Below are 26,089 nucleotides of genomic sequence, written 5' to 3' on the forward strand. Positions count from 1 at the left end.
GAAAAATTACTAAGTTCATAACTTGTCAGACCCCCTATGTCGTATATTGTCTGATCTGTCCTTGCGGACTGAAATATATTGGCAGCACAATCAACAACGTCAAGATGCGAATCTTGGAGCATCAACGTGCCATTTGTAACAAAGATGTAAATTACCCCGTGGCAAGACATTTTGCCAAAGAACATCAGAGTAATAGGGATTTACTACAATATTTTGGTATAGATCATGTTCCGATCAATCCCAGGGGTGGTGACAGACTTTTGAGGCTGCGTAGACTGGAATCCCGCTATATTATTGATTTACAAACAAAACATCCACATGGGATGAATAGTGGAGAGGAATTAATGGTACACTTGGGGAAATGAATGAATCACTTCAAATTGTTCTCTGGTTATTTACTAATCTGATTGTTTTCGTATCTTGCTATGTAACCTGATATCATGGAAAGTTAAGGAAACAGAGGCTTCTGTGTTCCTAATGAATGAATGCTGTTGTTGTAAATTTAGATTTGTTGATATTTTCTGGACATACCCATGTTGAAGTCATAAATTGGGTAATTGTTCGAAATCGCATGGAGCAAGCGGGGGTAGCTGGTGACATGCCGATCCACGGCTTATATCAAGTTACACCAGCCATACGGCCATGAAGACGATACACGGCTAGATCGGTAGAAAAGATATGTGAATGCGCATAATTTATGCGCTGCAAGATGGCCGCGCCTTTCGCAGAGGCATACATGCGATTTCGACACCCATTTGAAGAATACTGATGGGCGTGTCGTTATGGTGTATTTAGATAGCCGCCGGACGGCGCACAAAGTAAACACTGATGAAGGACTCACGTCCGAAACACGTCTGCAACTAATGGCGAAATAAAGAACTATTGCCTGTACCCCGGGAGTGCTGAACTTTGTTTTCACTAACAAAGGAAATGGAGTGTGAGCCTTTAATATATATATATATGTATATATATATATATATATATATTCACTGAAAAAACCATAGGTTATAGACCATATATAGTTAGGGATTAGCATTTAAAAAACCTTATTTTACTCACACAAAACCATTGAAATTCCATATATAGTTAGTTGCACTAACTATATATCGCGCACCCGCAATCCACTGCTGATGATGTCACATATTACATCATTCATGACATGGCCAGTGACATCACTGATGACATCACTGATGACATCTCAAATGACATCACTGATGACATCATCCAGTGACTGTGTGTTTCTGTAAAGTTTAAATATGTTTTACATATTGAAGAATGAGTAGATGTAGAAGTGTCTGGATGAAGGATTTAGTAGGTGCGTGACTGACTGTATGAGTGAGTGATTAAATGTGTCTCACTGAGTGCATGGGTTAGTGACTGAACTGTCTTAATTTGTGCATCATTATGTTTGTTGTTCTGTAAACTGCTGCATGTGTTGATCAGTAGCTATATGAGTAACTATATGGGTTATTGATTGATTGCCCAAGTATTTGTATGGGAGACTGAGTGTGTGTGTGGCTGGCTGGGAGGTGTGTGACTCTGTGCAGATCAATGTGTACTTGTATCAATGATTGTATAAGAGAGTAAGTATGTGTTAGTATATGTTTCAAAATGTAAGGTGCTCTATGTTTAACTGTATAGATTAGAAAATGGAAGTGTGATTAATTCTTTACAGGACTGACTAGGTGTGTGAGTAACTCCATGGATGAGTGACAGAGTGTGAGAGTCTGTATAGGTGTATGAGTGCATATGATAGTGTTGTACAGATGAGTGATTGTATGTATGAATGATTGTATGGGTAAATGAGTGAATGTGTGTTTAAACATAGGAATCACTGAGTGCGTATGTAGTAACTAGTATTGGTGTGTCAATGGTTTCAAAAATTATACTCTGTATTTAACACTGGGTGTAACAGAGGTTATATTAAAGTGTGAGGAGATGCATTGTATTGTCACATGAATGATATCATCAGTGATGTGGTCATTGATGTCAAATGAGATGTCATCAGTGATGTCATCAGTGATGTCATTTGAGATGTCATCAGTGATGTCATTTGAGATGTTATCAGTGATGTCATTTGAGATGTCATCAGTGATGTCATTTGAGATGTCATCAGTGATGTCATTTGAGATGTCATCAGTGATGTCATCAGTGATGTCACTGACCATGTCATGAATGATGTAATGTGTGACATCATCAGCAGTGGATTGCGGGTGCGCGATATATAGTTAGTGCAACTAACTATATATGGAATTTCAATGGTTTTGTGTGAGTAAAATAAGGTTTTTTAAATGCTAATCCCTAACTATATATGGTCTATAACCTATGGTTTTTTCAGTGAATTTTCAAGGTTTTTTAAATGCTAATTCCTAACTATATATGGTCTCTAACCTATGGTTTTTTCAGTGAATTTCAATGGTTTTTTAATAGCAAATATCTTAAGCTGTCGAATGTCAAGTACGTGGTAAGTAAAAACATTTTCGTGTTTATGCACACTGATCTGCTTTGAATGCTGCCCCCCCCTCCCCCTCATTTCTATTAGGAGTACTCTCTCTTTGCAGATAGTGAAGGGTAGTTAACGCAGGCCTTTGCCCCCGTTGTAATCCGTCGTGCCTGCTTCTCTCTCCATTTGATTGATTGTTATCCAAGCATTTACTGTTTTAGAATTGGTTCTCTTTGGTTCATTCTCTATTTACAAACAAGCACAGAGTCGCAATACTCTGTTTAGTCTTTGCAGATAGTGAAAAATCGTGTAAAAAAACAAAAGGAATCAAGCAAAATCAGTAGGCCACTAATGGGATCTCTTTTTGACCTCGCTAAAATAGAAACATTAGGAACAACCCCTCATGAGAAATACGAAACTAGTGAGATGAACTGAGCTCCACACCATGATGGCTGCAAGACAGCTCGGCTCCGCCACCCACCCCGCCCAAAATAACGATAAACTCTATGCAAATATTACAAATATATACAACACACCAGCAAAGTAACAGGGTAAAACATTTTATTAAATAACTATTTACATAACTATTTTATACTTTTTGTTGCCCGATCCGGCTAGCTCAATCGATCGAGCATGAAACTCATGCACTCTGATAGTTCAAAGTTTTGAGGAGTGCTTGTAACACTGTCTGAAGCCTATTTGTACTTGCTACAGCTTCACTATTCTCAATGTAAGTGGGGGCTGTTTGAGGACGTGACTGCATTTGAAAACAATGTGATGCGGTGCCACCCTGAACCGCTTGACGGAGGCCCCCGAGGGACGGTGTCATGGCGCGGACTCGGAGGGGGCGCTTGGCTCCGGCCCCCTCCGCAAGTCGTGTTGCCCTGGTGTGGCCTGAGATCGCCCCCGACATAGGTGGCCGGCTCCCGGGGTCAAGCGGAACTTTTTGCCTTTTGGTGACTCTTCCATTCTTGACCTTGTCCCACAATCCGTTTCACCTAAAGACACGCTGTAGTGGGGCGCCCCTTTACCGTTTCAGTTGCCATTCCGCCCGCTTTTGCTACACTGTGCCTCTTCCGCTATTCAGCTGTTTACCGCCCGCTCTTTCGACTACAGCGTCTCGCTCACCATGTACTTGAGTTGCTCCCGCTCTTGCGGTGCAGCGATAGGCGGCTGCCACAGGACTCTCAAAATGGCGGCCGGCTCTTCAGATTTGGGCGTGGTCCACTAAAATGGGCCTGCGACACCTTGGAACTCGGACGCTTGTCTGCTAGAGCTTGGGCTCCATTCTCGAAAGCGTCCCCTCAGCCTTGAAGATTCTACAAAATTCTTGGGGGCCCCCGACTCCCGCAGGCTTCTGGTGGGGAGCGGCTAGCATGATTGCTCGTGGAATGGCCACGACGGAGCTACGAAATGGTGGTGCTCTCATGCTAACGCCAGCTTCATGCTGAAACATCCAGAAACACTTTAGACTACCAATTCGATCAGTTCTGGTAGCGCCCCAACGTGACCCGGTAGAGAAGAACTTGCCCTCCCCTCTTTGACTGATGGTTCTTGTTGCCTGTCCCTTCTGTTGTCATTTAACAGAACTATTTAGCCTGCTGAAAGGGGTTGTGTTCCGACCGCTGGTTGGTGGAGACATTTTGACTATATTCTGGACCTGCGTTGTCGCGTAATGCGTCATATGACGCGCCGCGTTAGCGCATCCGGAAGTGCTCCAGTGCGCGAAGCGCAGCTTCCCGGAAGCGATCCGGGGCGCGGCGCGCAGCGCGTAACGTAAGCATAACAGGTCATGTGACTTGTTAATAAAACTTTTCACTGGTTCATTTTACTTTTCTTATTCTAATGATGAAAGGCTTGGTCATATGACCTAAAAATTACGCTTTTTATTACTTTCGAACATTATTTTTTCTTAAACATATGTTATAATGTTCCAGGCTAATGTACTTTCCCGGAAAATTTACAACTGTCCTGCAAGTAAAATATATTCCTTTTTCGAGAAAAAGGGCGTTTCTTCGTCCCATGACGGAGCCGTTGAGCAAAAGAGGCTCGGCCTGCTGTCTTAGTCGCCGATACGCCTGAATATCAGATTCTTATCGATCACTTTATGTTGCAGGAGTAGAAAACACAACAGCCCTTGACCATTTATCTTTACTGCGTTCCTGCGTATTATACCTTTTACCCTTCATGTAATTGGACTGCTTTATTTCACTTGCCTTTTACTGATTCTAAAACAGTGACTATTATTAAAAACTTTACCAATGTAAATACTACTACCATGTTTTCTTTTAAAAACCTTTATTGTGAAAATGTCAGTATACAAATACGGGCCTATAACCACGTGGGCCGGCCACGGAGCAAACTGTAATCGTATATGATGAGTAGACATTTACACTGTAGAGGAACGTAACGGGCGGGCCATTAGGTTGCAAGAACTAAGGTGTCTAACAGTTGCGGAATCGGTGGACGTACATTTTATAATTAAAATACGACAGAGCCAGTTACAATAAAATTATCTAGATATACATTTGCGGGCAAGTACCATGGGTGACGTTAATTCGAACTTTCAATAGTACAGTAATCAATAACACATCAGAACTTAATATCAATAGGGATGTCGAAATATTCAATCAATTCTCGTCCCCGCCCGCCATGTGCTTCAAAACTGCATACGTATCTCGTGATTTCAAGGTTCAGCAACCAGTACACAACAAGGAGTTACGAGTCCCATTTATTCCGGCGCCATTTTGGGCGAGGACGGGCATGTCCAGGATATAGTCAAAATGTCTCCACCAACCATCGACTATGATGATGTTCATATGCTGTATTTATTAGAGTAACACTCATCTGTCCACATGAAATTAATTTGCCACAATCTAAACATGTCATTTTAATCTTTCCAAAGTTCTTCTAAATATTTGGGACCGTTTCCCTTGCCTCTGATGCTGTCAGTGCCACTTCTTTGGTGAATGTACTGGCAGGTCGGGGGTTCTCCTCCAAATCTCTCTTTTGTGCAGCACTATAATTAATCGGTGCCACCTCTCCATATGACGATGCATGGTATAGTTACCATAACTATATTTTTTTTCAGTTCCTCTGGAGAGTACATCGTGGCAGATGAGGCAGGTAACGTACCGGGCATTTACCTTTTTTGCATGTAGAGGAAAGGAAAAAAAATTCGAGCGTACGAGTTCTAAGGTGTCCCAGGGCCATTTTAGTGGACCAGGCCCAAATCCAAAGAACAGGCCGCCATTTTGAGAGTCCTGTTGCAGCCGCCTGTCGCTGTAGCATCAAGAGCGGCCGAAACTCAGCTGAATGGCAACTGAAACGGTAAAGGGGCGCCCCACTACAGCAGAAGAGCCTCCACCTGGGAAGGCCCGTTCACGCTGCCTCCCCCCCACCCCCCCCTTCGGGCACCCCTCGCCGTTATTCGGAGCAGCATTGTAGGATGGCCACACCAGTGCGGCAACTTGCTAGACACCACCTCGGTGCCAACCGAATCTCAGCGCCTTGTGGTGTCTTCCATTCCGAAAACATTGTTGTGCTGCCTTCGGCCTATTCGCCGCAAGTGCGCACGCAACTCAGCTGCATAGCGAGTGAAACACCAAGGGACGCCCCACTGCAGCCGAGGAACCTTCATCTTGGGGGCGACGCACAGCATCACATTGCTTTCCAATGCAGTCAGATCCTCAAACAACCCCCACTGACTGACGCAAACTCACAGGCCAACGGAGCGCCCCACGCCGACTTTCGGCGCAGCATTGTAGGATGGCCACACCAGTGCGGCAACTTGCTAGACACCACCTCGGTGCCATCCGGATCTTGGCGCGTTGTGCTGCCTTCGGCCTATTCGCACATCGGTCCGCTACTGACGCCATCTCACAGGCCAACGGGGCGCCCCACGCCGACTTTCAGCATTGTAGGATGGCCACACCAGTGCGGCAACTTGCTAGACACCACCTCGGTGCCATCCGGATCTTGGCGCGTTGTGCTGCCTTCGGCCTATTCACACATCGGTCCGCTACTGACGCGAACTCACAGGCCAACGGGGCGCCCCACGCCGACTTTCAGCATTGTAGGATGGCCACACCAGTGCGGCAACTTGCTAGACACCACCTCGGTGCCATCCGGATCTTGGCGCGTTGTGCTGCCTTCGGCCTATTCGCACATCGGTCCGCTACTGACGCCGCCTCACGTGCCAACGGATTTTCTACGCTTTTTATACCCTATGCCGCATAACAGGTCATGTGACTTGTTTATAAAACTTTTCATTGGTTCATTTTACTTTTGGTTTCCTAATGATGGAAGGCTTGATCATATGACCTAAAAATAACACTTTTCATTGGATGAAAACTTTTTTTTTTTCCCAAATGATGAAAGCCCCACCTTGTTTCTGGATGTTTCAGACTGAAGCTGGTGTCAGCATGAGAGCACCACCATCTCGTGCCTCCGTCGTGGTCATTCCGCGAGCAATCATGGCAGCCGTTCCCCACCGGAAGCCTGCAGGAGTCGGGGGCCCCCAAGACTTTTGTAGAATCCTCAAGGCTGAGGGGACGCTTTCGAGAATGGGGTCCAAGACCTAGTAGACAAGCGTCCGAGTTCCAAAGTGTTCCTGGGCCATTTCAGTGGACCAGGCCCAAAAAGGAAAGAGCCTGCCGCCATTTTGAGAGTCCTGTGGCAGCCGCCTATCGCTGCACCGCAAGAGTGGGCGCAACTCAGCTGAATGGCGGATTTTGGCACAGTGTACCAAAAGCGGGCGGAATGGCAACTGAAACGGTAAAGGGGCGCCCCACTACATCAGACGAGCCTCCACCTGGGGAGGCCCGTTCACGCCGCCTCCCCCCCCCCCTGGGGCGCCCCACGCCATTATTCGGAGCAGCATTGTAGGATACCAAAACCAGTGCGGCAACTTACTGGACATCACCTGGGTGCCATCCACATCTCAGCTTGTTCCGCTGCCTTGGGACTATTCGCACAACAGACCGCTACTGACGAGGCCTCCCCCCGCACCCCCCGGGACGCCCCACGGAATGGCAACTGAAACGGTAAAGGGGCGCCCCACTACAGCAGACGAGCCTCCACCTGGGGAGGCCCGTTCACGCCGACTCACCCCCCCCCCCCGGGCGCCCCACGCCGTTATTCGGAGCAGCATTGTGGGATACCAAAACCAGTTCGGCAACTTACTTGACATCACCTGGGTGCCATCCACATCTCAGCGCGTTCTGCTGCCTTGGGACTATTCGCACAACAGACCGCTACTGACGAGCCACCCCCCGGGACGCCCCAGGCCGTTATTCGGAGCAGCATTGTAGGATACCCAAAACCAGTGCGGCACCCAGGCAACATCACCTGGGTGCCGTCCAGAACTCAGGACGTTGTGCTGCCTTGGGACTATTCGCACAACCGACCGCTACTGACCATTGTTCCTTCTTTTTTCCTAAAAATGTTTAAATGTTTTTACTGTTTTTGTTGCGTTGTTTATATTTATAAGTTATTAAAGTTTTATAATCCTACTACTTTGTTGGAGTGCTATATATTTTTAATGTGACACATAATTGTAAAAACTTTGATGTACAAAGAGGCATCCCTGGAATCTTCCGCTTCAGGCTCGGTCCCCTCCCCAATCACAATACAGGATGGTTTTCAGATAGTAGGAACGCGTGTGGTGTGACGGATCTCATCAGGTGGGGGCCTTGATCTACTGTAACTCCTTTGAAGAGGGGTGATTCTTTACAGCTGGGGCCATAAAGTACACCTGCAGGGCTACCTGATAGCCTGGGACCGGCCTGGACAATCGGACACAGAGGAAGAGGAGTGTCAGAGGGTGCGGTAGTGAATAGGGCGAAAGGGAGGTGTCGGGCGGGCACAGAGTGTGATTCTCAGGGAAGAGCAGCGCAGATGGGGGGAGGTTTATTGCCCATGCATAAGACAGAGAGCGGGGGTGACTAGTGCCTGGGGGAGATGCTTGCGAGGGTGGGGAGCCATGCTAAGGATCGACAGCGTGCAGAGAGTGGGTCTGGTCAAGGCATCTAAAATGGCTGCCGTGCACGACAAAAGTGTGGCATTTGAAAAAAGGCAAGATGGCGCAGACAATGTTTTTCAACACTTCCTGATTTCCTTCGAATCGAACGTTAGCAGACGTTATCTCTCCCACACTACCGGTCCCCCTGGGCTTAAACGCCGAGATGGTAGGGACTGCATCCCGTGGAGATAGGCCGAGACGTCACTCGGCAGAAAAAAAAGTTAAAAAAAGTCTATAAACATACAATAAGTTAAAAGTCAATCATTCTTGTTTCCTTGTAGTACGCTCCCCAGTCCGCTTCCCGTTACGCTAACCAGGCGCACCCCACCAAAAAAACGATTTTTTTTTTTTTTTTTGCCCCGCGGAGCCCTTTTAAAGCCTCCACATCAAACCTATGGGGTCAGGGAGGATATACTATGCCCCCTTATGGTCATTTGCCCCTTCGCTTTGGCCTCCTCTTGTCTCTCGATCCTACCGAGAGACAAGATGGCGGCCGCTCCGTACTGTTTGGAATGTTTACAGACACCGGAGAGCCAATCAGCTTCGCTTCGCAAGGCTCCGTAACGCGAAAAGTACGCGAAACGGAGCGCTACCCGGGACGCTGTCACAGATATATATCTTTTTTTGAACGTTATTTTCTCAAAATCCACTGCAGCACATATATTGAGACCCAGCAAAGGCCCATCGGGCTACCGGTCCCTACAATTTTGCCAAGTTTCATGCAAATCCATTGACCCGTTCGATTTTTTTTTTTCTTTTTTTTTTGCCCCGCGGGGCCCTTTTAAAACCTCCACATCAAACCTAGGGGGTCAGGGAGGATCTACTATGCCCCCTTATGGTCATTTGCCCCTTCGCTTTGGCCTCCTCTTGTCTCTCGATCCTACCGAGAGACAAGATGGCGGCCGCTACGGACTGTTTGGAATGTTTACAGACGCCGGAGAACCAATCAGCTTCGCTTCGCAAAGCTCCGTAACGCGAAAAGTACGCGAAGCGGAGCGCTGCCCGGAGCGCTGTCACAGATATATATCTTTTTTTGAACGTTCATTTCTCAAAATCCACTGAAGCACATATATTGAGACCTAGCAAAGGCACATCGGGCTACCAGTCCCTACAATTTTGCCAAGTTTCGTGCAAATCCATTCAGCCGTTCGAGCTAAAAGTGAGTCCAACCGCCCTATGGAAATTAACATGGGAAAAACGCGTTTTGGGACCCCCCTTTTTTCTCGGCCCCCCCTTGACGAACCCCCCCCCCCAAATTTTCAGGGGCTACTCAGAAACAAAATGTTCCATTTTCCTGAAAATTTCAGCCAATTCCGTCCACAAACGCCAAAGTTATTAGACATAGAATTTTCAAAAATCCCATAGAGAAAAAATCCTAACTATATATACCTACTGGCGACCGCCAGTAGGTAATATATATATATATATATATATATCTCAAGGTTCACAAGTGTCCACACTTCAGGACGCACTCACCATCGGCAATTTCAAAATATAGGGCAGCAGCGTACACAACACTTCATCGGTATCTTTGCATCAGCCTTACGCGTTTCAAACAACTCCTTTGTCCTTGATCACAGGCAGCGAGTGGCAGTTAAATAAGCGGCACAGAAACTTGCTGTTTAAATACCAACCATATCTTTATTGGCCTCAGGTGTGGCCTCGCAGAATAGCATCAGTGTCTTATGGGAACAGTAGTCTTTGTGAAGTGCCACAATTCACATCAGAATTCGTGCTGCCAACTCGAAAATGTTAAACTCAATTCAGCCATAAGTGGGCTCCCCATGAAGTGTGAATTACGTTGCCAAATCCATCATAGCCCTGCCAATGGTCCGCTGCGGCTCGACTTTCACCGAGTCACCGACCCGCTCTCTATGTGGAGGTGCAGTCCCCACGGCTGGACTGCCGTGCTTAATCTCAAGGTTCACAAGTGTCCACACTTCAGGACGCACTCACCATCGGCAATTTCAAAATATAGGGCAGCAGCGTACACAACACTTCATCGGTATCTTTGCATCAGCCTTACGCGTTTCAAACAACTCCTTTGTCCTTGATCACAGGCAGCGAGTGGCAGTTAAATAAGCGGCACAGAAACTTGCTGTTTAAATACCAACCATATCTTTATTGGCCTCAGGTGTGGCCTCGCAGAATAGCATCAGTGTCTTATGGGAACAGTAGTCTTTGTGAAGTGCCACAATTCACATCAGAATTCGTGCTGCCAACTCGAAAATGTTAAACTCAATTCAGCCATAAGTGGGCTCCCCATGAAGTGTGAATTACGTTGTGTTGCAGCCTGATGTGAGCTGTTGAACGAGTGCTTCCTATGCATGGGCATCTGTGAACCTTGATTTATATGCGGCAGTCCAGCCGCAAGGAAGCACCTCCGCTTTGTCATAAGCGGGCCGGGGGTCTTGTGAGTACGAGGCTCGGTCCGGACCAGCAGCATGGCGCAAGATGTTTGTGCACGCAAGCTAAAGACTCAGAGTTAGCCCATTAATGGCTGGATTGTTTTAAATATATTGAGAGACATCGCTGCTGTAATTTTGAACTGTGAGCAGCACGTATTCTGAACTGCGAAGCGGTTCAAGGACTGCTGATACCAGAATGCATTGCTTTATCAAGAGGCCCACTGGGGTAATAAATTCAGGTGTGATTAATCAGCAGTCTGGTTTCATTTACAGCGATGTCCCTGCCTGTGAACAAGGACTGTGAAAGTCGGAAACGCGTCAGGCTACGTGGATTGAAAACCTGAGTTGCGGTTTGTGTTGCAGCCTGATGTGAGCTGTTGAACGAGTGCTTCCTATGCATGGGCATCTGTGAACCTTGATATATATATATATATATATTTATATATATTTATTGGTGGGCTGGTGGGAGGAGCAGATCCTATGGAACCAATCACAACTGATTCATTGACCAGATCAGTGTGTGGCTCAGATATATTGATGACGTCTTCTTCGCAAGGGAGGGAAGCAAGGAAGACCTTAACATCTTTTTGACAGTCATCAATAGAAATAGTGTAAATTTGAGATTCACCTATAGTAAGGAAAAAGTGGATTTCCTTGATATCAAAGTTTCACTTAAGGATGGCACACTACAGATAGCCCTCGGTTCCACTCGTTTTTTTGTACCCTTCTGCCCTCTGCGCCACTCGTTTTCCCCTCATTTTTTGTGCCCTTCTGTCTTATGCTCCACTCGTTTTTTTGTGCCCTTCTGCCCTCTGTGCCTCTCGTTTTCCCTTGTTTTTGTCCCCCTTTTGCCTTCTGTTCCACTCGTTTTGTGCCTTTCTGCCCTCTATTCCACTCGTTTTTTGTGCCCTTCTGCCCTCTGTGCCACTCGTTTTTCCCTCATTTTTTGTGCCCTTCTGCCTTCTGTTCCACTCATTTTTTGTGCCCTTCTGCCCTCTGTTCCACTCGTTTTTCCCTTGTTTTTGTGCCCCTTTCGGCCCTCTATTCCACTCGTTTTTTGTGCCCTTCTGCACTCTGTGCCTGTTAGACCCGTCTGCTTCTGAGAGTCCCCTCACCACTATGATTTCTTTTGTTCCCCTGCACCTCCCAAAATTTGTCGCTTTTCTTTGTCTACCAGGACTTTTTATGTGTTGTTTCATGGGGTTAGATGTTCCTTGACGCCCAGTTGCTCACAAGGTTTGTGGCACCTATTTACAAGGCACCTGGCGAAACCTGTGGCATTACAAACTGGGGTTGTCAACCTGTATATATGGCCCTAAAATGGTGAACACCCCTTTTTCCTCATGTGAGTGACTCCCATTGGAGCCTTCATGAACCCTGGCCTTTTGAGGTTTTGGCGCCCTTTGTTTGGCGCGCATTCCTGACAGGAATTCCTATATTTCCCTCAGGTTCACAAAATGGCAGCTCTAGAACCACAGTACGGTGGCTGGTAGTGTCCTAAATACACCTCAAGAGTACCATGTCATTGTCACAGCCAGAGAAGGTTCTAGAACCTTCTGGCTCGTGCCAGTACCCCAGGGCACTGGCTATATAAGGCCCAGTCCCTGGCGGCCATTTTAGATTAGATTGGATTAGATTAGATGAGAAGAGATTCCAGACTTGACACCAGATTGACACCTGCCCTGTTGACCCCTGAGGTGGCTGGTAGCGCGGGCAGTAGAGCAGCAAAGGGGTGCTGGCGTTGTTTCTGACTGGCGTTCCAGTCAGCTACGTGAAAAGTGTCCTAGCGCCTACAGCGCCTGCCCAGCGAGTGCCTCATTGCCCCGAAAGACTGTGGCCAGATTCGTGTGCCTCCCTGCCCCCCCCGGTGGTGAATTGTGACCGATTACGCGAGTCGCGAGGCGAGAGCAAGTTCGCCGCGACCGCGATCGTCAGCTGTGCCCCCTTCGCGACAGGCGCCTCTAGAGGGGAGCTCGGACGTCTCCGAGCCCCACCAGCGTAGAGCGCTTCCTGCACGGACTGAAGGTGAGGTGGTGCGCCGGGGCGGGGAAAGGCCGGCCTTCGTTGGGCGGGACTAGCGTCTCTGCCACTCCCCAGCGACCCGGGAGCTGTAGCTGTGGGCGGGAACCACCCTGTATGCGGAAGTCGGATGGAGGTCCGTGGAGCCCTGAGAACCCCGTCGCTGACGAGAGAAGTGCTGTGCCCGACTGAATCGTATCCCGATTGCAGCCGATGTGAGGTGGGCCCGTTTCTTCATATTGAATGCAGTGTTGTGAATGAACTGTGAACCGGCATTCATTTGACTGTGCGTGAAGGTTGTGTGACCTCTCCGGCAGCCCGTTCGTCAGTCTAAAGACTTTGAACTGGGGCCGCCTGTGTTCTAGCGGTGTTAAAGCCCGTAGGCGTGCATAGACTTCACCGGCAAAGCAGAGATCCTATCCTGGTGACAGCCGAGTGCAAATGAAGTATTCACTGTGTTTCCTTGCCTTGTAGATACACGCGCATACGCCCTGAATGATCCCTAAAGAGTCCCAAACCTTATTCTGTGCTCAGAGAAGCCGTATACATTGTCATTGAAATCAACACAAACTGTAAGAGTTATCTTTCCCATTTGAAACGTATTGCAAATGTGATGTTCCTAAAGTATTTAATTGGTGGCAGCGATACCAGAAGAAACACGTGGTTATTTATTTAAATGAACCAGTATTTATTCTGATATTTATTGTGATATTTATTTGTGGTACTCATTCCTGAAGTTATTCTATTTATTGATGCTATTTATTCCTGACCTTATTTATAGTACTATTTATTACAGAATTGAAACCCAGAATTGTATGACCAAAAGAAATGTGTATGTGCTTTCCCAGTCAACCCTATTTACAACAGAGAACTTTTATATAAAGGAATCGTATTTTTCTACAGCAGTGGTGTGGTGTCCTTCTTTTTGGTGTGGCTGTGCAGGGAGTTATTATTGGGTCAAAGCCGGCTTAACACTACAGCCTTCACTTGCCTTGTCACTTGAGCCAAGCTACCCCCTTTGTGCTGGGCTTGCCCATCGCAGGTCCAACAGTGCCACTCGCTTTTCCCAAATTTTTTGTGCCCTTCTGCCTTCTGTTCCACTCATTTTTTGTGCACTTATACCCTCTGTGCCACTCATTTTTCCCTCCTTTTTGTTCCACTTTTGCCTTCTGTTCCACTCGTTTTTTGTGCCCTTCAGCCTTCTTTTCCACTCATTTTTTGTGCCCTTCTGTCCTCTGTGCCACTCATTTGTCCCTCGTTTTTTGTGCCCTTCTGCCTTCCGTTCCACTTGTTTTTTATGCCCTTCTGCCCTCAGTTCCACTCGTTTTTTGTGCCCTCTGTGGCACTCGTTTTTCCCTCGTATCTGTGCCCCTTTTTCCTTCTGTTACCTTTGGTGTCCCTCACCACCCTAGCCGCTGCGTTTCCTGTGACCCCGCCCCCTGACTGCCCACTGCCCATTCGCTGCCTTCGCCTCTCGTCTCCCAGCTGCTCCTCCCTCCCACCTCCCCATATATGCCGGCCGCTGTGCGGTGAGGAAAGCGACCCTTCACCCTACCAGGTATGTCGCTCCCCCTCTGCACAGCACCACCTGTGCCTCCCTGCCCTAGCTGCCACTGCTGAGGAAGTTCAAGGCCCTCCACCACCCGCAGGCTGCCACCTGCGCATCATGCCTAGTGGCCAGTGGTAGGCCGTAAGTAGGTTTGTTCATCCTCCGCTTTATTGCTTTTATTTTCATTGTTGTGTCTGTGACTGTCGTTGTCTGTCTTCCCCCACTGCCTGTACGTGGTCCATGTCCCTTTTTCTTCCCTCTGTTCCCCTCGCTGTCCCGGTGCTCTCTCTACCCGGTCTTTCCTTCTGTACCCCTCGCTGCCCCCATGTCGCTGCCCGGTTTTCCCTTCTGTTCCCCTCGCTGCCCACGTGCCTCTCTGCCCGTTCTGCCTTCTGTTCTTAGCTGCCCCTGTATTTCTGTATTCTGTATTTTGCCTCTGTCCCACTAATTTTTCCGGTATTTCTGTGCCCTTTTTGCCTTCTGTGCCACTCGTTTTTCCCTCATTTTTGTGCCTCTTTTGCCTTCTGTTCCATTTGTTTTTTGAGCCCTTCTGCCCTCTGTTCAACTCGTTTTTTGTGCCCTTCTGCCCTCTGTGCAACTCGTTTTCCCCTCATTTTTGTGCCTCTTTTGCCTTCTGTTCCACTCGTTTTTTGTGCCCTTCTGCCCCCTGCGCCACTCGTTTTCCCCTTGTTTTTGTGCCCCTTTTGCCTTCTGTTCCACTTGTTTTTTGTGACTTTCCGCCCTCTGTTCCACTCATTTTATTGTGCCCTTCTACCCTCTGGGCCACATGTTTGTCCCTAATTTTTTGTGCCCTTCTGCCTTCTGTTACACTCGTTTTTTGTGCCCTTCTGCCCTCTGTTCCACTCGTTTGTTTGTGCTCTTCTGCCCACTGTTCCACTCGTTTTTCCCTAGTTTTTGTGCCCCTTTTGCCTTCTGTTCCACTGGTTTTTTTTGTGCCCTTCTGCCCTCTGTGCCACTCATTATTCCCTCATTTCTGTGCCCATTTTTCCTTCTGTTACCTTTGTTGTCCCGCATCGCCTTCGCTGCTGCGTCCCCTGCGGCCCCACCCCATTATCGTACAGGCCTCAGCCTGGCCCGCTAGTGCAAGGGGTTCGCCCTTCTGCACACGAAGTCCTTGGACTCAAAGGAAAAAGTTGGCACGGAAACTGGAATTGCAAAGCATAGAATTTATTACACTTCATGAAGTGGTGCTAAAGTTCAGACAGTACCCTTCGGCACTATGAGAAGTAGCACAAAGGGCTACCGGACACATAGTTTATTTATACCCACACAGGGGCTCAAGAGAAGGCGGTACAAACAAAAAAGCTAATTTTATGCCCATACAAGGTTATATTGAGAAGCAAGATCGATCAGTGGGAGGAGCTAACAATCATGGGGTCTCGGCTACCACATTCCAATCTAGGGCTAACCATTAGCAGATGGAGACCCTAACGGTCAGCGGCAAAACACAGAGATGCTATTATTAGACTGTTGCCGGGCAGATTCAAAAGGCCATAAGCAGAGAGGTAGGACAACGCACGTGGTCGACACGAGGCAGTATGTGGCAGACAAAATGGCCACCATGAATACAAAATGGATGCCATCCAATATCGAGATATCGATCAAAACTCGATGTCTTTTGCTAACGCTCAACTCAATCGACGTTAAAATACAACAGACGACCCTTTTAGCGTTAGCTAAAGACATAAGCTCTTTTAGGATAGTCTATGCATTCATCTCGTATATCTATGCTCATTATGTTGGTTACTTCTTTGTCCACTAGTTGTTGCGCTTTTACGGCTTTTCGTCTGGATGGTATACAGGCAGTTATGCACATAGAACACAGCATAGGACCACAGTGTATACATAGGCAACAGGTGAAAATCAATGCAATTGCAACACATAGGATAGTCAATAGTTTCCAACCCCAAGCGGAGATCAGAGCCCAGAACCATCACGCAAACGTCCAGGTACCATTCTTCTCACGGATATCAGAAGCTATTTTATGTAGTTTAAGAATTGCTTCATAAACGGAAGGCGAGTTATCAGGCACATACACACAACAACTACTTCCGATAATTTTACATGCTCCTCCTCTATCAGCTAACATAACATCTAGAACCATACGGTTCTGCAAAGTTACAATCCTAGCAACCTGTAGTTCCTCAGTAATGTTACCAAGTGCTACAACGGTTTCATTGGTGACAGCTTCTACTACTCTAGTTAATCGTCGTATTTTCCTGCTGTTTAGGGCAGCACCTACAAACGAAAACAGGCCTAAATTAAAATCAACATATTGCTGCAGACTAGTATCCGTTTGGTCAACATCGTCAACTCGAACTGTTCGTTTATATCGATTCATAGAAATATTTTGAAACAGTTTAAAATCACGGTGATAAGAGGCAGGTGCAAGAACAACAGGTGGCAATAGGAAAGATACATAACAGACTCCCGACCACCCTACAGGCAACCTATGATATCCATTGCTTCCACATACTAGATATGTGTTATGTGAAGCCAAAAAGGTACTATCGTTTATTCCATCCATATTTAAGACAATAACACATTCACTGGTCCCCAATGGAATTCGTCCAGTACTTTGTATGCAAAGATTCGCTTTTGTACGTGTTACAGTAATTACAGATTCATTGTTCATAGTAGGGTCTCTCGTATGAGTGAAAACATAGGGTGTAGAGACATTGTCCGGTCGATATTCTTCCCACTCCCATATAGTTCCATTCGCTTGAGGATAACCATGTTCATCTTGATGACACTCCTTATTTAAGCGAAAAAGGAGTCCACCTACAGTAGGTTTTCTGTTCGAAAAGAGAAGAGTATACCAGGCTCGACAAGAACCATTATGCAAAAAGGGAAGTGGAATAAATGGCGTTCCACCTTTCTTCTGATGAGCTGGAAGCATGCCACAAATCCAGCAATTTGTGGTGTTTGTAGCACCATGAGTGTGGTGCAACATCTGAACAAAAGTATTATTCAAGTAGGATTCCCGATGCTTGTGCTCATGATAGGGAAGAGTGAAATGCTGATGCTCTTCCGGAATCGAAGAAGTAGGGACCACAAGGAATTTCAGAGCAGGCCTCACTTCCTCTGTCATCCAGGTAATTACTGCAATGATTATTAAAACAATAAAAACACTTAATACACCCAAAATCCTTTTCTTAGTATTATTCATAGTCTCAAAAGTCTTTTCCAAACTAAAAAACAGAAAAAATAAAAATAGTCAATGAGCTCTTTAGCCTGGGTAGACGTTGGTTTCTTCGCCACAGACCAAGACAGGTGTCACTACACTACGCAGGGCTGATCCCCCTCCCTTGTCATATCGGCTCTCCGTTTCCACTACCCAGAGCGGTTGCTCAACCAGTCTTGCAACAAAAAAAACTAAATCTTCCTCTTTGATCTCAAGTCGTAACGTGCTGCTCCAGAAGTCGTCTGGTCCGGGAAGAACTCCGCAGATCCACCAGGTGATACAGCAGGGCCTTTCTCCGTAGATAGGATATCTTGGTGATCAGTCAAAACAGCAGGTTCCACCAAGGTCAACAATACCTTGCGGCAGTGGGTACTATGGACCCAGTTGCGCTTGTTGGTGATCCGGACTGCCGTCTTTGTAGCGAGAAGAACTTGCTCTGGTCCACGCCACCTTGGCTCCAAGCTGTTCGACCTTTCGAAGGACTTCACCATGACAAAGTCTCTGGGACGGAGACTATGGCCCTCACCTTGGGATTTATCCGGGAGCGCTTCTCGAACCTGTTGATGAATAGAAACCAAGCTGTCAGTTAATTGTGCCAAATAGTCATTCATTAAAATACAAGGTACATCATACACAGATCTTGGCTTCGGAACTCCCCAGACATTCATTGGTCGTCCAAACACCACCTCATACGGGGTAAGACCCGTTCGAGAATGAGGTACTGATCTAATGGACAACAATGCCAGTGGCAACGCGTCTGGCCATGTCAACTTCGTGGAGGCTTGAATTTTCGCAATCTTAAGCTTGAGAGTGCCATTGTACCTCACCACCAATCCTGCAGATTGTGGATGGAACACAGCATGGAATTTCTGCTTGATGCCTAATCCCTTCAGGACATACCTGATAACTTCCCCAACGAAATGAGGTCCATTATCATTCCACGAAAGTCTGCAAACACCAAACCTCGGGAAGAATTCCTTCAGTAGCACCTTAGCAGTAGTAATAGCCGTATTATCTTTCGTGGGGTATGCCTCAATCCATTTACTGAAGGCACAAACCACCACTAGAACATACTTCAAATTATTACACCGCTCAAACTGAATGTAGTCCATTTGCAGGACTTCAAAAGGTGCAGTTGGTGTAACAAAACCTCCAAATGGAACTCGCGTCCCCTTTCCAGGATTATATTGTAAGCAAATCAAGCAGGACTGCACTACTCTTGTAGCTGTGTTAGCAATCTCAGAATGCTCCCAAACTTGCGTAAGCATTTTCGTCATGGCAAGAGCTCCAACATGTGCCACACCATGTGCCATCTGAACCATGGGTTGCACGAAAGCTATGGGCAACTTCCATCGATCCATTTGCTTGTTTCTCCAGCAACCTTCATCATCTAACTCTCCTTCTTTGGACCATTGTTCACGTTCCTTATCAGAAGCTGTCTTCTGTATCTCTCGCACTTCCTGTCTAGCATCGTACCATCTTTCAGCTTGTGACTTCACTACATACATAGAAGTAGTAGTTCTCTGCATGGCGGTCTCACGAGCTATACGATCTACAAAAGCATTTCCTTGACCAATTTTGTCTGTGACTTTCTTGTGTGCACTACACTTCACTATAGCAATTTTCTTCGGCAATGTCAATGCAGATTGTGCACTAAATCTCCATGCATTATCTGCATTCCATGAGACGTAAGAAAGCCTCTTTCCTTCCAGAGTAGGCCGAAATCGTGCGCTACTCCAAAAGCATAGCGGCTATCTGTGTAAATGTTCACACATAAACCAGCGCTGAGCTCACACGCTCGCGTCAGTGCTATCAGCTCAGCTGCTTGAGCCGATTTCTGCGGTATGCGAGCTGTCTCCACTATAGTCTCTATTGTGGTGATTGCATATGCAGCCGAAGTCGTACCATCCTGTAACTTCAAACAAGACCCATCAGCCCACAATTCACCATCTTCATCTGGAAGGGGCGTATCCTGCAAATCAATGCGACCCTTTGTCTGTTCCTCAGTCAGAAAAATACAATCATGCGTTTCTTGTGACTGAGGCTGAGTCACCGCATATGGCAATAAAGTAGCTGGATTCAAAGTTGCACATCTCTTCAATGTAATGTGGGGGGCTAACAGTGTCAATTCGTATCCTGTAAGACGAGCGCTAGTCAGGTGCTGCGTCTTTGTCTGATTCAAAAGGGCATCAACAGCATGTGGTACTAACACTAACATCTTATGTGACAAAACTATTCCCTCACTCTGTCGAATAGATACCACTGTTGCTGCAACTGAACGAAAGCATCCAGGCAATGCTCTAGCAACAGGGTCAAGAACTGCAGAAAAATATGCGCACGGACGTTGCTTATCGCCGTGTAACTGAACCAACACTGACAATGCACATCCATCTTTCTCGTGCACGTAGAGTGTGAAAATCTTTGTATAATCTGGTGTGCCTAACACTGGTGCTGAACAGAGGGCTTGATGTAATTGTTGGAAAGCATTTTCACATTCATCTGTCCATGGGAGGGGTACAGGGGTATCCTTCGTCAAAAGTGCTAACAAGGGTTTAACAATGTGTGAAAATCCCAAAATCCACTGTCTACAAAAGGAAGTAAGACCCAAAAATGCACGTACTCCTTTCTGTGTAGTAGGAACTGGCGTTTCTAAAATGGCCTGTATGCGATCTGATGTCAATGCACGTCCCTCCTTAGACAAAAGGTGACCTAAGTAGGTTACCTTTGGTCTACAATATTGCAGCTTCTTTCGAGAGACTTTGTGTTGATGTGAATCAAGAAAAGAAAGCAAAGACAAAGTACATGTTTCACACTGCTCCGGGGTATCGGCTGCCAACAAGATGTCATCGACATATTGTATGAGATCCACACCATCGGGCAACACAAAATAATCAAGTTCTCTTTTTAATGCTTGACTGTAAATACTCGGACTTTCAGTGTAAAATTGGGGAACTCTACAAAATCGACACGATCGATTATTCAAAGTGAAGCCGAACAAATACCGGCTATCAGAATGAATAGGGATCGAGAAGGAGGCATTCTTCAAATCGATTACAGTAAACGTGGTAGCAGTCGGAGGAACTAGGGTAAGAAGTGTAGTGATGTCTGAAACCACAGGGTATTGTGGTACCACTATCTTGTTCACCTCCCGCAAATCAATAATAAATCTGTAAATTCGTGTATCTGAGTCTTTCTTCAAAATCGGAAGAGGAGGGCGTGGCTTAGCCAGCGAACATGGCGGTCGTCTAGAGCCGGAGCTCCGACCAGCCGAACACCATCCTGTCACCTTTATCCTGCCCTGGTCGCAACTTTCGTCTCCCGATAGCTGGGCCCGACCCCCTGATACCGGGTCCCCCTGTTTCTGCGGCTGGAACCGCCAGCGCTGTGACATTGGGCGGCGCCGCGCCCGGGGGGGACTTGGCGAGCTGGACAGCGTGGTGTGGCCTAAGAAGCCGGGGCCTCGATTGCTGCAGTGGCCCGCCGAGTGCGCGGGGCGGAGTGAGGCGATCCTGAGCGCCGGCTCCGAGTGCATCCGGAGTGTTGGCGCGGCAGTGCGGAGGCAGCCCCGGGCCCCGGGCGACCCCCGTGAGGACAACGCTGCGCGTGGTGGCTGCGGGGCTGGCCTGGCTGGTCCCGTGAACCAAGAGGATCGAGAGGGCGGCCGCCATCTTAGCTGCGGGTGATCGGGCTGCCGGCCTTGGAGAGCGGCGCATCCTTGTGGGCCGCCTACCCGGGATCGACGATACAGCTGCAGGAGCCTCAGGTCAGAGGGGGACACCGGGGGGGGGGACAGGTTGAGGTGGTGTGGTGCTGCTCGGTGGATCGGGGGTCGTGTCGGGCCCCGCGGCCCGCACCTGCCTGTCTCCCTGCACAGCGGGCTCCCGCGTCACCGGGGAGCCCCGGCCCGGTTGGGAGGTGGACGGGGCCGGTGCCCACAGACGTCCACATAGTGAGACCACCGGGGTGGCTGGAGTCCCTACGGCACATCGGGGGTCGACTCGGACCTCGGGCCGGACATTTGTGGAAGTGCTTGGCGTGAGGGGGGCCCCGCTCTCCGCCGAAAGTGGGCTCTGACTGGGGGCAAGACAGCAGCCGCCGGACCATAGAGTGACGTCCTGACCTGCAGCGAGGGGGTGTGGACTGCGGACGGCCGAGAGGGGCTCCACACACCGGTCCACCATGACCCGGGGTGGCAGCGGGAATCAGGGCAAACAGGGCCTGATCGACAAGTTTACCGAGGCTGCGGGTGCCAAAGGGCCACCGCCACCTGTGCCAGACAATGCGGCCCTCCTGGCCGCGATCACGCAGTCCAGAGATGCCCCGGACGTCAAGATTGGGGCGGTAGGCGCAGACGTCATGCTCCTTCGACAAGACCTGCGCAACGCTGTGGAGCGCATAACTGGAGCGCAGACGCGGATCTCGGCCGTGGAGGACGACATGACCACCCTAAAGAAGAGGGTCGTTGCCCTTGAACGGACACAACAGGGCCTAGTGGCGAGAGCGGAGGAGGCGGAGGGACGTGCCAGGCGCAGTAATCTTCGCTTCCTGGGCTTTCCAGAAGACTGCGAGAAGGGCAATGCCGAGCGCTTCCTGACACAGTGGCTGGAAGGGTGGATGCCGGCCGACTCCCTCTCCCGTTGCTTCGTGGTGTAGCGGGCACACCGAGCCTTGACGCAAAAGCCCCCGGTGGGGGAATGCCCCCGCCCCTTGATCGCCAAATTGCTTAACTATGCCGTCAGAGACGCTATCCTGAAACAGGCGAGGGCAAAGGGTCAGCTCATATATGAGAACTCTCCTATCCTTATCTTCCCGGATTACACGAGACTAGTGCAACAGCAGAGACAGTCCTTCACCGCGGCCAAGGCCCGCCTTCGGGGCCTGAAGTTGCCATATGCCCTTCTGTACCCGGCTCGACTGCGGGTTGTCTTCCAATCCCGTACCTTTTTCTTTGATACCCCGGAGGCCGTTTTCCAATGGACGGATGAGACTGTCAAGGTGCGCGTCAACACCGCCAGGGGTGGGGAATCGGACTCCTCGACTGGGGGGCCCTCCAACAGGGGCCCGAAAGATCAGCAGAGGTGCCGGGGTAGATCCCGGTCGCATCGCAGCTCGAAGTCACGATCCAGCACGCGCAACGAGGAGGCCATGCAGGATGCCACTGGGGATGTGCCCTGACTGTTGGGAGACATATAATCCTGCTTCCTTGATTGCTTGTTCCTTTCTTGTTGACCAGGGTGAATTAGCTTGGCGGGGAGCCACGCTTTCTCAGGGTTGGGAAGGGGCCACAGCCTAGTTTGACATGGGCTGTGCTGCGGGGATCCATTGGAAGGGGTGCGCCCTGGCTCCCCGTTGGGGCCGGGACCACTCCCTGACCGCGACAGGTGCTTCCACGTTTGGGAGGTGCGGGGTGGGGGTGGAGGGGGGTTTGTTGAGGTGTGAGTTTGACTTGGTTCCGGGGTGGGGTTTGGGAGGGGAGTGCTGCATCCGATCCGCTGTGAGTGCTGCTGCTAGTGCCTGCGATATGACTTGTATGATTCGTATGCCGAAACACCAATGTCGTCTGATGCTGGGGGCTCTCGGGTAGGTCCGGGTGGGACTAGAATACTGAGCTGGAAAGTGAGAGGAATGCTGGACAAGGTGAAGAGGGGGGCTGTGTTTGCCTGGGCCAAGGGCAGGGGAACCGATATCTTGCTCCTCCAGGAAACCCACCTATTAGGCACGAAGGCGCTATGTCTCCAGCGAAATGGCACAGACATATCATGCAGGGTTTGCGAGGGGATCCCGGGGGGTGGCCATACTGATACATCGGAGGGTTCCTTTTACACATAGGCGCACATGGCAGGACGCGCAGGGCAGGTATATCTTTGTGCAGGGCGAGTTAGGTGGTGAGACGATTGTTCTTGGTAATGTATATGCCCCGCCCCCGCTGCAATGGGCCCTGGTGGAGAAGCTGATGTCCCTCTGGGTCGATATGCCGACAGCGCTGTCAATTGTTGGGGGGACTGGAATGATGTCATGGATGTCTCCTGCGACAGATGGCGGGGTGCTGCAAGCGGGGCTGTGGGAGGGGAGGGGCAAGCATCGCGTCTGCGAGCCATGGTTATGGGGCTGGACTGGATCGACTCCTGGAGGTACAAATGCGGGGCGCGTAGGGACTTTACTTACTTCTCTTCTGCGCATGACTCGTTCTCGCGCTTGGATTACATTTTTCTCCCGCGAGCGATGGCGGGTAGGCTCCTGTCCGCCGATATTTTGCCACGGGCACTATCTGACCTCTCTCCGATTTCTGTGGTGGTCGACACTGGGCGTCCTAGACAGCCGTTCAGGTGGCGCCTATCGCCCTGGCAGTTAACCCAGCCTTCTTACCACGCCCATATTACCCGGGAAATAGCTCACTTCCTGTCCGCCAACGTCGACTCGGTGGCATCCCCCGCAACCTTGTGGGAGGCCATGAAACCCACCCTGAGGTGGATAGATATCTCTTGGTGCTCAGCGGCGCGGAGGGAAAAGCGTCAGGACCTAGTGCGGCGGGAGGCAGAATTGGTGGACCTGGAGCGCAGGAGTCGGGGGGACGATGGCGCGCAGCACAGGCGTAGTTTATTACTGGCACAGCAGCACTATACCTCGATCTTATTAGATGAGGCCCGCCAAGTGTGGCTGGCAACTCAGAGCCGCATATATCAATGGGGCGATAAGTCGTGCAAAATGCTACATCGCCTGTGTCAGGGCATTAGACATGCACAGCCTCTGCCTCAGATTGCCGCCCCTGATGGGGAGCCACTGTTGGAACCTGGAGCGATTGCGGGCAGCTTCGCCTCCTATTACGAATCCCTATATGCGCCCCGGGAGTGCCTCGCGGCCGACATGGTACAGCGATTTATTGATGACCTTCCGCCACGGGCTGTGTCGGATGAGGTCCGCGATCTGCTGGACCGGCCATTGACGGACGAGGAACTGGCCACCGCCCTGGGCGAATTAACTCCGGGCAAGGCGCCGGGCCCAAACGGATTCCCATGCGAATTTTTTAGGCGCTTTGCGACCCAGTTGACGCCCCATTTTCGGCCGGTTATTGAGGAAGCCTGGGAGAGGGGCCTGCTGCCGCCCGACTGGCGACATGCAGAGGTGGTAGTCTTCTTGAAACCGGGACGCCCCCCGGAGAAACACGAGTCCTACCGGCCTATCTCACTCCTCAATACCGAGGCCAAGATATTGGCGAAGGCCCTCGCCAACAGGCTTAAACCGCATATCGCGGACTTCATACACCCGTACCAGGCAGGCTTTATGCCCCAGAGGGCCACCAGGCATAACATTCGGCGAGCCCAGGTGGCGATCTCGGCCTGGCGGGGATTGGGTGAGAGAGTAGCGCTACTGTTGGCCGACATGGATAGGGCGTTTGACTCCCTGAGCTGGACGTACTTGTTTGCTCTCCTGGGTCGACTGAATCTGGGTCCCCGCTTCCTGGCGTATGTACGTCTCCTCTATACTGACCTGACGGCGGCTGTCCGCGTCGGCGGGGTTGTCTCCCGCTCATTCGGTATCCGAAGGGGAACGAGACAGGGGTGCCCCCTCTCCCCATACCTCTTTGCGCTAGCAATGGAGCCCCTGGCGGCGTGGGTGCGGATCGACGCCCAGGTGAGGGGCTTCCAGTGGTCACCGGGGGTGGCGGATAGAATAGCCCTATACGCCGACGACGTGCTATTTTTTCTCTCTGATTTGGATCGCTCAGGGCCTCGGATCCTGCGGATCCTACAAATTTTTGGTGAAACATCAGGGCTCTATATGAACCCCGGGAAGTCCACACTTTGGACTCTAGGTGGTCCGCATCCTCTGGGTGAGTGGACCGATGGACTGCAGGTGACGGCTGACGGGGTGAAATACCTCGGGGTATACCTCACGGAGGATGCCTCGGTGGCCCTGGAGCGCAACATCTCCCCGGTTTGGAACCGGACGCGCGAGGATATTAAGGCGTGGGCCAGAATGCCGCTGTCCATTCAGGGTAGATCTGCCATCTTCAAGATGGTTGCGCTCCCACGCCTACTGTATCAACTGCAGAACCACCCGGCGCTGGTCCCGCACACTTGGTTTCGACGCCTGAATGCGGCCTTGAGCAGCTTCTTGTGGGAAGGCGGTGCGGCACGAGTTGCGCTGCGGACGTGCTTCCGCTCCACATACACAGGGGGTCTTGCCACGTCTGATTTATTATCATATTACCAAGCATCGCACCTCCTTGTACTCAATGACTGGTGGTACGCGGACAGGGGGGATCCTGCATACGTGGTGGAGCGATACCTTATGGGCTCTGCCTCCCTCCATACGCTATTGTACTCGGCGCCCCTTCGGGGAGCTCTGCCGTCCGTCACGCGCGTGGTTTTCCAGATCTGGCGGCAGGCCCTGCGCAGGGTGGGGTGGTGGAATGTCTTGACCCTGGAGACTCCGCTGTGGC

Source organism: Lissotriton helveticus, chromosome 1_2, assembly GCF_964261635.1.
Source record: "Lissotriton helveticus chromosome 1_2, aLisHel1.1, whole genome shotgun sequence".
Lineage (NCBI taxonomy): Eukaryota > Metazoa > Chordata > Amphibia > Caudata > Salamandridae > Lissotriton > Lissotriton helveticus.